Below are 12644 nucleotides of genomic sequence, written 5' to 3' on the forward strand. Positions count from 1 at the left end.
CTACATATTTATACTAACCTGGAAACAGACTAAACTACATATTTATACTAACCTGGAAACAGACTAAACTACATATTTATACTAACCTGGAAACGGACTAAACTACATATTTATACTAACCTGGAAACAGACTAAACTACATATTTATACTAACCTGGAAACAGACTAAACTACATATTTATACTAACCTGGAAACGGACTAAACTACATATTTATACTAACCTGGAAACAGACTAAACTACATATTTATACTAACCTGGAAACAGACTAAACTACATATTATACTAACCTGGAAACAGACTGAAGTACATATTCATACTAACCTGGAAACAGACTAAACTACATATTTATACTAACCTGGAAACAGACTGAAGTACATATTCATACTAACCTGGAAACAGACTAAACTACATATTATACTAACCTGGAAACAGACTAAACTACATATCCATACCAGCGTTTCCGTTAGCCGGTAATTACCGGTATTTGACCGGCAAAATCTGTTGAAGTCCGACATATTTAATCTCTCCGGTCATAATGTCCGGTGAAAATAATTCCCTCTAAACACAATTAGATTATTTGAATTGTATTAAAATAGGCTAAAATTAAATAGCCTATGCGATGAACGAAACAATCATTACATTTGTCGTTGCTTCACCAAGCAGCTGGTCTAATAATGACATCCTGTTGTCAGCGCGAGCTGGCTGCTGATATTTGCGAGAAGCATGGCTTGGCAGGGTGCAGTACTCCAATTCAGCCATTGGCAATTCAGCTGTTGGGTGGGGGCGCTGCTGAGCGGTTTCCAGACGGGACCTAAAAACACCACTCTGCCTGCTCCATGCTTCACGTAAATATATCAGCAGCCAGCTTGCGCTGACAACAGGATGTCATTATTAGACCGGCTGCTTGGTGAAGCAACGACAAATGTAATGATTGTTTCGTTCATCGCATAGGCTATTTAATTTTAGCCTATTTTAATACAATTCAAATAATCAAATTGTGCTTAGAGGGAATTATTTTCACCGGACATTATGAGCAGCACCAAGTCGTTGGGAGGTGGAGATATACATCACGGCGCAAACCCACGATAATGTTGCCATCTCTCTCTGCCAAATTTCTCAGTTCTTCGCTTGATATAATTAATACAAATGTCCAATATAACGGAATTCGTTAGCTCATAAAAATGTGATTATAACAGACTGCTGTTTATTAAGGTCGGGCAGACTGCCCACCGACACCTCAAGTCGGCAGCAGCACAAAGTCTCGAGGGACTTATTTTATTTGGAATATATTAATGACTATATACGCAAAAGTAGCCTAGTTTTAAGTTAAAATATTATAAATGCCTTGATGATGTCATTCTTTATATAGGCCTATCAATTGTTTTTAAGCTCAATAAACTCTGACCGGAATTTATCCCATTTGTCCGGTAGATTGAAATCTACCGGACACTCAGACCTGCAAAAAAAAAATCTAACGGAAACCCTGATCCATACTAACCTGGAGACAGACTGAAGTACATATTTATACTAACCTGGAAACAGACTAAACTACATGTATCTTTATACTAACCTGTAAACACACTAAACTACATGTATATTCATATTAACCTGGAATCAGACTAAACTACCTGTATATGTATACTAACCTGGAAACACACTAAACTACATATTCATACTAACCTGCCTGAAGAAGTCCACTATTATCCCTGTACCCAAAAAATCCAAGCCTGCTTGCCTCAACGACTACCGCCCTGTAGCTCTCACCTCCATAGCCATGAAGTGCTTCGAGAAGCTAGTAAAGGGCTACATCTGCTCCTCCCTCCCCATCAACATGGACCCCCTGCAATTTGCATACCGCCCCAACAGGTCCACGGAGGACGCCATATCCCATGTGCTGCACACAGCAGCATCACACCTGGACAAGAGGCAGGGGAACTATGTGAGAATGCTATTCATCGACTACAGCTCGGCATTCAATACCATAGTCCCCTCCATACTCATAGCCAAGCTCAGGGACCTGGGCTTGGGCTATGACCTCTGCCAGTGGGTCTTGGACTTCCTGACTGGCAGACCCCAGGTGGTGAGAGCAGGCAACTGCACCTCCTCATCCATCACCCTCAACATAGGGGCCCCCCAGGGCTGTGTTCTGAGTCCCCTCCTCTACTCCCTGTACACACACGACTGTGTGGCTCAGCGGAGTAGCAATACAATCGTCAAATTTGCTGACGACACAGTGGTGGTGGGCCTGATCTCTGCCAACGACGAGAGGGCCTACCTGGAAGAGGTCAAGGTCCTGGCGGGATGGTGCCAGGAAAACAGCCTCTCCCTGAACGTCAGCAAAACAAAGGAGATGATTGTGGACTTCAGGAGGTCGGGGGTCAAGGACTACAGCCCCCTCAGCATCGACGGGGCACCGGTTGAGAGAGTCAACAGCTTTAAGTACCTCGGAGCCTACATATCCGAGGACTTGACATGGACCACACACATTAACAGTGTTGTGAAGAAGGCACGACAACGCCTCTACTTCCTCAGGCGCCTAAGGAAGTTCCAAGTCAGCCAGAAGATCCTTAAGAACTTCTACTCATGTACAATAGAGAGCATCTTGACCGGCAACATCACCTCCTGGTTTGGGAATAGCACTGCACAAGACCAAAGCAGACTACAAAGAGTGACACGTTCAGCCGAACGCACAATTGGAGGGGGGCTCCCCACCCTCCAGAACATTTACTACAAGCGTTGCAAGGGCAAGGCTAAGAGAATCATTAAAGACTCCAGTCACCCGAACAACTGCCTCTTTGAACTGCTGCCGTCAGGCAAGCGATACAGGAGTCTCAAGGCGAGCACAGAAAGACTCAGAAGAAGCTTCTATCCCCAGGCCATCAGGCTGCTAAACGAACAATGAATGAACACTACACAACAACAACCACCAAACGCACATAGCACACACATCCACACGCACACACTCACTTTAAACAAACACACTGTAGCACCCACTCCACACACTTATAGCACACACCCACTTTAAACAAACACACTGTAGCACCCACTCCCCACACTTTATATTTATGGATGAAGGATTGCACTACAACTCGTACACCTTACTGTAAATTGTACCTAAAATTGTACCTCATCCCATTTCTGCTTTGCACTAGATAGTACTGTACATTAGTACACTGCATAGTATTGTGTATTGTATATTATATGGTAACTCAGAACATTGTACATATGTCTATACCGAACACTGTGACCTCATTTTCTTCTTCTAAATTCATGCTATATTATGTTATTATGTTATTTGATACTATCTTGTCTAGCACAGTCTCTGGAGCGTAACAGTAAGAAGCATTTTGTATGAAAGTATTCTGTACTTCTGTATGACAACTATTAAAGAACTTGAACTTGAACCTGGAAACAGACTGAAGTATACTAACCTGGAAACAGACTAAACTACATATTATACTAACCTGGAAACAGACTGAAGTACATATCTGACCTTGGGGAGAGATGGAGAATCGGGCTCAGGGGCTGTTAGTCAGTCTGGGTTTTTACTGCAGGAAATCTGATTGATTGATTGAAAACTTTATTAACAGATTGCAGAATGGGTACAATACAGTACAGCTCAATACTGGAGCGACTCTCCAAGCGATCTGGCCTCACCGTCCACCATCTGGCCTTCGTCGACCACGTGAGGTCCTACAGAGAGGCTCTCTACAAGACCAGGACCGCGTACTACTCCACCCTCATCACCTCACAGCAAAATCACCCCAGATCGCTTTTCTCAACTATAAATCGTCTCCTCCGCCCTCTCACTGCCTCCCACACTGCTGATGCTCCTGACCCCTGCTCTAAGTTCCTTGACTTTTTCCAGGCTAAAGTGACTTCCATCCACCAACAACTCACGGTACCCGCCCCCTCCCCTCCTCACTTACCCCTGACGCCGGACTACATGCTCCCAGCTACATCCCTCCATCCCCAGTGCTCTCTCTCCTCCTTCTCCCCAGTGGATGTTCCGCTGGTCATGAAGCTGGTTACCAGAGCCAAAGCTTCCACCTGCTCCCTTGACCCCATGCCTACGGTGCTGGTCAAGGCCTGCCTTCCTACCCTCTGCCCCATCATAACGGACATCATCAACTCCTCTCTGTCATCTGGAATAGTTCCCTCCTGTTTCAAAACCGCCTCCATCACTCCCATCCTAAAGAAGCCTGGTTTGGACCCTGAGGTGCTGGACAACTACCGGCCGATCTCCAACCTTCCTTTCCTAAGTAAAACCTTAGAAAGGGCAGTCGCCGACCAGCTTCATCAACATCTGTCCAACCATGAGCTCTACGAACCCCTTCAGTCAGCCTACCGAGCACATCACAGCACAGAGACCGCCCTCATCAAGATCACTAATGACCTCCTCCTTGCTGCAGACTCCGGACACATCAGCCTCCTCATCCTTCTCGACCTCTCTGCGGCGTTAGATACAATATCCCACTCAGTCCTCCTCAAATGCCTCTCCGACAACCTAGGCATCACCGGTACAGCTCTGTCATGGTTTCATTCATATCTCACAAATAGATCTCAGTTTGTCAGCGTCAGCGGCTCATCCTCCCCCCCAGCCCCAGTCAACCACGGTGTCCCCCAGGGCTCCGTGCTGGGTCCCCTACTATTCACCATTTACATGCTCCCCCTCGGTCAGATTATACGTCACCACGGACTCAACTTTCATTGTTATGCTGATGATACTCAGCTCTATATCAGCACCTCACCATCCTCCCAGCTCCCCCCACAGTCTGTAGTCAACTGCCTCCACGCCATAAAAACCTGGATGTCAACCAAATTACTGAAACTCAACAGCAAAAATCCGTCACCAAGTCTGCCTTCTACCACCTCAAAAACATCTCCCGTCTCCGACCCTCACTCTCAGACTCTGTGGCTGAGACCCTGATCCACTCATTCATCACCTCCCGGTTGGACTACTGTAATGGAGTCCTGTTCGGGGTACCCAGCAAAGCCCTGGACAGGCTCCAGTATGTTCAGAACTCAGCTGCCAGGGTTCTCACTCACACCAAGCCCTGGCAGCACATCACCCCCACCCTCATCCACCTCCACTGGCTTCCAGTCAAGTTCCGCATCATCAAACTCCTGCTCCTCACCTACAAATCCCTCCATGCCCTCGCCCCCCGATACCTGTCTGATCTCCTCCACCAGTACACTCCATCCCGGAACCTACGATCCTCTGATCTAGGTCTCCTCTCCATCCCTCGCACCAGGTTACGGACTTTTGGGGACAGAGCCTTCAGCGTGGCGTCCCCTACCCTCTGGAACTCTCTCCCCCCCGAAATCCGCAACGCCCCAACCCTGGACACCTTCAAATCCGCTCTAAAAACACACCTCTTCACCAAGGCTTTTCCCCATCAATTAGTTTAGATTAGATTAGATCCATTATCCCTTACCTTCCCTCATCCCCCCTTTCCCCCCCCCCTATTTTCCTTGCCCTATTTTTTGTCCTGATTGTGAAGCGACCTTGGGTTCTATGAAAGGCGCTATATAAATTTGATCTATTATTATTATTATTATTATTATTATTATTATTATTATTATTATTATTATTATTATTATTATTATTATTATTATTATTATTATTATTATTATTATTATTATTATTATTATTATTATATTATTATTATTATTATTATTATTATTATTATTATTATTATTATTATTATTATTATTATTATTATTATTATTATTATTATTAATACACACAATTGTTAAGGGGATGCAGACCAGAGAAAGAATTTCGTCTTGTTTACATCACGGTCCCCCATTTTCAATTCATCATAACATATATGACATACAGATAGACAGTACTGTTACATCTAGACATTTATGACATACCAGATCTACAAATATACAGTACTGTTTGTGAGTACAAAAAGAGTCTAAAAAGAGAGTATATACATTTGAGGGGGAAGAAACTGTACATTGGAGGAGGTTGGGTAGGTGGGGTGGGGGGGGACTGTACATTGGAGGTGGTTGGGTGGAGGGGGGGTAGGCGGGGGGGGGGGGGGTAACTGTACATTGGAGGGGGTTGGGTTTGGACATTTACAGGGGCCAGTTTCGAATTGCAGTCTGCTCTTTTAGAGAGGTTTTGAAATCAACTCAAGTCAAGTCAAGAATCCATTATCTGTTAAATGAAAAGACAAATTAGAGACACACCTTGAACACCTTCTACGGGAAGAACAGTGGCAGAAATATGACAGATTTATCTGTGTATGCTTCTGTATCACTAGACACAATCTTATCAAAAGGGTGTCCATTTGGGCCTCCTTCACATAAAAAAAACCACTGAACTAGACCAATGGCAAGCTGAGCACAATTCTACAAAGATGGATGGCCTATAGCGGTTCACTCTTGGGCATTTTCAATTAGCCATTACCAAGATTGGGCGCTATAGGCTACTTTAAAATGTGATCCATTAGACTACAGACTGCATGCTTAAAATTATAATTAGTATACTGTATTACTCCCTCTCAATCATTTATTTCGACAACTTACTTTAATATTTTATAGAAAATTAAGTTAAAGAGAGATTATTTGACTAAATACGATTTTAAATTAAATATAATTCTTATAATCGTTTAGGGCGGCTACGTGGCGTAGTGGGCAAGGCGCTCGCCACGAATGCGGAGACGCTGGGCTCGACTGTTCGAGCCCAGCGCTCCACATTGCTTTCAGTTTAGCTGGTCGTTCATACTAATACACATTGGCCGTATTAGGGGGTGGGAAACTGATGGGTGGGGATCGGGCGTTGTGGACAGCGACTCCTACAGGTCGGTTGGTGCGCCTGCGCAGTAGAATCAGGAAGTGTCGGGGGCAGCGTGAGCCTCCCACGCGTTACTCCTCGCCACTGAGAGATCGAGCTGCGCAGGTGAAAAGATGCGACTGCTGTTACCTCAAGTACCGGAGGGGACTTGTGCTATGTATGACTTAGTCCACATTGCAGCCGGCTTGTGGGAGGCAAGAAACAGCATTCGTGACAGGGGAGGGTTGAATTGGATGATACGAAATTGGGATGGGAGAAAATATAGAAAATGGGAGAAAAAGTGGATCAAAAAAGAAAAATCTTATAATCGTTTTTTGATTGAACGGACATTTACGGGGGCCAGTTTCGAATTGCAGCCTCCCGTAGGTGCTCTTTGAGAGCGGTTTTGAAGGTGGGTAGGGATTCACATTGTTTTACGGCTGTGGGTAGGGCATTCCACATTGATGTGGCATAATTGCTAAACTTGTTTAGTCCCTTGTTTGAGCCGAATCTGGGCTGAACATGATTTGTGGAAGTTAACTCCCTCTGGTGTTGTGGTCGTGGTATTCACTGACCTTTGGGAAGTATTTCGACATGTACATGGGTATCTTAGTGGTGTAGTGTATCTTGTAGACCAGGCCCATTGCAAGTTGCTGTACTCTGTCGTCTACTCTAAGCCATCCTAGGTTGTCAAAGTGGGCAGGGGTGAGGTGGGTTCTAGGAGTAAGGTCAAGCAGTAGTCTGACCAGTTTGTTTTGTGATGTTTGTAATCTATGTAAATTCTTGTTTACCAGAGAGGAGATCCGGTACAATAATCTTGTTCGTTGGTTGACTTTTTTGATTACATTGGTTGCCATCTTGTCACAGGAAAGATTTGCCTCTAGCATGGAACCCAGGTATGTAATTTCATCTTTCCTTGTGACAATATTGTCACCCACTGTAACAGAGAAGCCGTTGGTCTTGCTGAGTTTGTTATTTGATCCGAAGAGAATGGACTCTGTTTTACCCAGGTGTGATGATAGTTTGTTATCAGCGAGCCAGGAGATTCTGCCGAGTTCTGAGCTGAGGGTTTTTTCAACCTGTAACTTGTTCTTGTCAGAGACCAGCAGGGCCGAGTCGTCCACGAACAGGAACAAGTTGCAGTCACAAGCTGATGACATGTCATTTGCATAAATTAGGAACAGTAACGGTCCTAGTATGCTTCCTTGTGGAACACCACAGCTCACTGGGAGGGGGGAGGGGGGGATAGAGTACCGTTTACCTCTACCATCTGTTCTCTCCCGTCCAGGTAGGATTGCATCCAGCTCACTGATAAACTATCAAAACCAATTGCTTTTAGCTTGTCAATCAGAATGAAGTGATTGACAGTGTCGAAAGCCTTTTGGAGGTCCAGCATGACCATGCCGCAGTATTTGCCCGCGTCCACCTCTTGTTTGATGTGGTGATGAATGGATGAATGAATGAATGAATGAATGAATGAATGAATGAATGAAAACTTTATTTAACAGATTGCAGAATGGGTACAATACAGTACGGCTCAATACATACAATTGTTAAGGGGATGCAGACCTGAGAAAGACGTTTGTCTTGTTTCCATCAGGGTCCCCCATTTTCAATTCATATAGACATATATGACATACATGACATACAGATAGTCAGTACTGCTACATCTATACATTTATGACATACCAGATTTGCAAATACAGTACTGTTTGTGATACAGAAGGAGTCAAGAAAAGGGAGTATATACATTTGACGTAGAAACTGTACATTGGAGGTTGGGTGGGGGGGGTCGGGTACATTGGGATATTGACAACCATACTGGGTAATTTACATTGGAGGTGGTTGGGGGGGGGGGGGGGGCGGGGGGCACACTGTATAAACAAGTAACACTGTACATTGAGGGGGGGGGGGAGGAGACACTGTACAAACAAACACAATTGTACATTGAACTATTGACAAAACCATACTAGGTAAATGACTGTACATTGGAGGGGGTTGGAATGATTGGGTTAGGATATTTACAGGGGCCAGTGTTGAATTGCAGTCTCCCGTAGGTGTCCCTTGAGAGAGGTTTTGAAAGTGGGTAGTGATCCACATTCCTTTACAGCTTTGGGTAGGGCGTTCCACATTGATGTGGCATAATTGCGAAACGTGTTTAGTCCCTTATTTGAGCCGAATCTGGGTTTGACATGATTTGTGGAGCTCCCTCTGGTGTTGTGATCGTGGTATTCACTGACCTTTGGGAAGTATTTTGACATGTACATGGGTACCTTGGTCGTGTAGTGTATCTTGTAGACCAGGCCCATTGCAAGTTGTTGTACTCTGTCATCTACTCTAAGCCATCCTAGGTTGTCAAAGTGGGCAGGGGTGAGGTGGGTTCTAGGAGTAAGGTCAAGCAGTAGTCTGACCAGTTTGTTTTGAGATGTTTGTAATTTTGTTTTTAGCGCCTTTGAGGTGCTTTGGTACCATGAGGTGCAAGCATAGTCGTAGTACCCCTGAATGAGTGCTCCTGCCAGAGTCTTCAGGGTATTCTTGTTTACCAGAGAGGAGATCCGGTACAAGAATCGAGTTCGTTGGTTGACTTTTTTTATTACATTGGATGCCATTTTGTCACAGGAGAGATTAGCCTCTAGGATGGAACCCAGGTAGGTAATTTCATCTTTCCTTGTGACAATATTGTCACCCACTGTAACTGAGAAGCCGTCGGTCTTGCTGAGTTTGTTATTTGAACCGAAGAGAATGGACTCTGTTTTGCCCATGTGTAATGATAGTTTGTTATCAGCGAGCCATATGCAGATTCTGCCTAGTTCCGAGCTGAGGGTTTTTTCAACCTGTAACTTGTTCTTGTCAGAGACCAGCAGGGCTGAGTCGTCCGCAAACAGGAACAAGTTGCAGTCACAAGCTGACGACATGTCATTTGCATAAATTAGGAACAGTAGCGGTCCTAGTATGCTTCCTTGTGGAACACCACAGCTCACTGTGAGGGGGGGGGGATAGGGTACCGTTTACCTCCACCATCTGTTCCCTCCCCTCAAGGTAGGATTGCATCCAGCTCACTGATAGACTATCAAAACCAATTGCTTTTAGCTTGTCAATCTTGTCAATCAGAATTTCGACCTGTTCCTAGACAATTTTTTCCATGACTTTCGAGATGGAGGTAAGGATAGAAACAGGGCGGTAGTTGTCTGGGTCTAATTTGCTGCCTTTTCTGTGCAGGGGGGTTACTCTGGCAATTTGGGGAGGTGTCCCTGTTTTATGGATAGGTGATAGGTTTATTATGTGTGTGATGACTGGGGTAATATCGTCTAGTAGTTGTATAAATGTGGTTTGTGTTTATCTTCTCTTGAAATCAAAATAGTCCTACCTTTAATATAATTATTTGTGTAACTGATTAAAATGCCCAAGTGTATATTAGATTCCTCTCCAGTCGCGAACAGGTCTGTGCTTACTTGCGGCCTACATCTAGTTAGGTATTGCCCGAGTAGACACCGCCATCTACAGGACACTACGAAACTTGCGACTGCGACAGACCTCGTTTTGAATGGGCACCGTCCAATTGATTGATTGATTGAAAATGTTTATTAACAGATTGCAGAATGGGTACAATACAGTACGGCTCAATACACACAATTGTTAGGGGGGTGCAGACCAGAGAAATACTTTCGTCTTGTTTACATCAGGGTCCCCCATTTTCAATTCATAATGACATACACAACACAACATACAGATAGCTACCTTTGGTAGAAATGCAACAGGCACACATTGACATTGATATTGACCAATTACTTCCGGTAATTTGAGCTCATGGGAGAGAGCGGGGGGAGGGTTGTAGGGGGGAAAGGGAGCACGTGAATGAATGTTGATTAGAGCTTCGACGTAAATTGTTGTAGCTACAGCTTAGCATTAATTCATTAATTTATCCCCCCCCCCCCCACGCTCTCTCCCCCTCTGAATTAATGAATTAATGAAAACTTTATTTAACAGATTGCAGAATGGGTACAATACAGTACGACTCAATACACACAATTGTTAAGGGGATGCAGACCAGAGAAAGAATTGAAAATGGGGGACCCTGATGGAAACAAGACGAAAGTCTTTCTCAGGTCTGCATCCTCTTAACAATTGTATGTATTGAGCTGTACTGTACTGTACCCATTCTGCAATCTGTTAATAAACGTTTCAATCAATCAATCAAAACCACACGGTCAGAATTATTTATCGCCAAATAGTACGGTGGCTTCAAACATCGGCGGCTCTGCAGTTGCATACTATTGGAAAGCAGGCCGGCGGCCGTGACAAAGCTGGCCTATTCATAATGTACCGCGTGGTGTCGCCAGAAGTACTCAATAGTCTTGCCTACGTGGCAAGGCCCGTTTGCGTCTATTCGAATCCCAACCGGTTCATGCTTCCGCGTTCGCGTTTTGCGAATCTGATTGGCCACTGCCGTTTCTGGTGCGATCTGATTGGCCACTGACGTTTCTGGTCATGTGACATGTGCGCCCAATCGCGTGACACGCCCATTTCCGCCTCGACCAGCAGCAAACTACCTAACGCCTAGTTTATCACTGGTTAAGCTTAGGCGACTCTTTCGAAGTTGGTTAAGGTTAGAGTTTGGAATCAGGGCTGGCGTTCTATCCATATATATATATGGTTCTATCGCCCTGCTCTAAGACAAACTCTAACCTTAACCAACTTCGAAAGAGTGCCTAAGCTTAACCGGCGAAAGAACTTGCTGTCACATGATTGGTGCGACCAGAAACATCGGTGGCCAATCAGAGCGCAAAACGCGAACGCGGAAGCATGAACCGGTTGGGATTCGAATATACGCGGCCCGTCTGCGTGAATACTTTCCCTAAGGGGTTTGTAGGCCTACTTCCGCGTTCGGTTTGCGCGATCTGAATGGCCACTGACGTTTCTGGTCATGTGACATGTGCGCCAATCGTGTGACGGCAAGTTCTGCGTCTATTTCCGGGTCTAACAGCCTGCAAACTACCTAAGTTAGTTAGAGTTTGGAATCAGGGCTCGTGTTCTATCGCCCTGCTCTAAGACAAACTCTAACCTTAACCAACTTCGAAAGAGTGCACATGTCACATGACCAGAAACATCAGTGGCCAATCAGATCGCGCAAAAGTACAACCCCTTAGGGAAAGTATTCACGCGGCCCGCGTACCATCATCTCAAACTAGCAGGTGCACGCCTTCTCCATCTCGCCTGAAAATGAAGCTGAAGTAGCAGTTTACAGAAATAGTCACTCTTTGTTGTTTAGGCTACTGCCTTCAGATCTGTGCATAATATGAAGGAAAGGTTATTTGGAAACGAAATGGTTTTTGTGTTCTGAAGATTTGTATTTCAATAAAATTACAGTAGCCTAAATAGCCTATAGTAGTGATAATTTAAAAATCAACCAAACAATTAAACAAATAACAAATACAAATAATGGTTTTTACTCAAAGATATTTGGGGAATTCTAGGGTCACATCCAATGGCTGAAATCTTTTTTGAGGTAGGTCTACATATTTTATTATTATAATTTTGTATTGTAAATGTTTGTGTATTGTCTGTACATTATACTTTTGTATTGTCTGTGTGTACCTCTTGTATAATGAAATGTGTACAATAGATGTTTTTGAGGGACATGTACTTCACTTGAGTATTATTTTGGGGAACTTATTACGTTCACTCCTCATTTCAAATGGAATATTGTACTTTACTCCACTACATGTATTTATTTGTTTTACAGATTTAGTTACTTTGAAGAAAATTATTTTATATACAAAACAGGTGATAATGTAATAAAGATTATGTACTTCAATAGGATGTAATATTGAGCCACCTGCCACTTTAACATC

Source organism: Notolepis coatsorum (genome assembly GCF_963971535.1).
Source record: "Notolepis coatsorum genome assembly, chromosome: 14".
NCBI classification, from domain to species: domain Eukaryota; kingdom Metazoa; phylum Chordata; class Actinopteri; order Aulopiformes; family Paralepididae; genus Notolepis; species Notolepis coatsorum.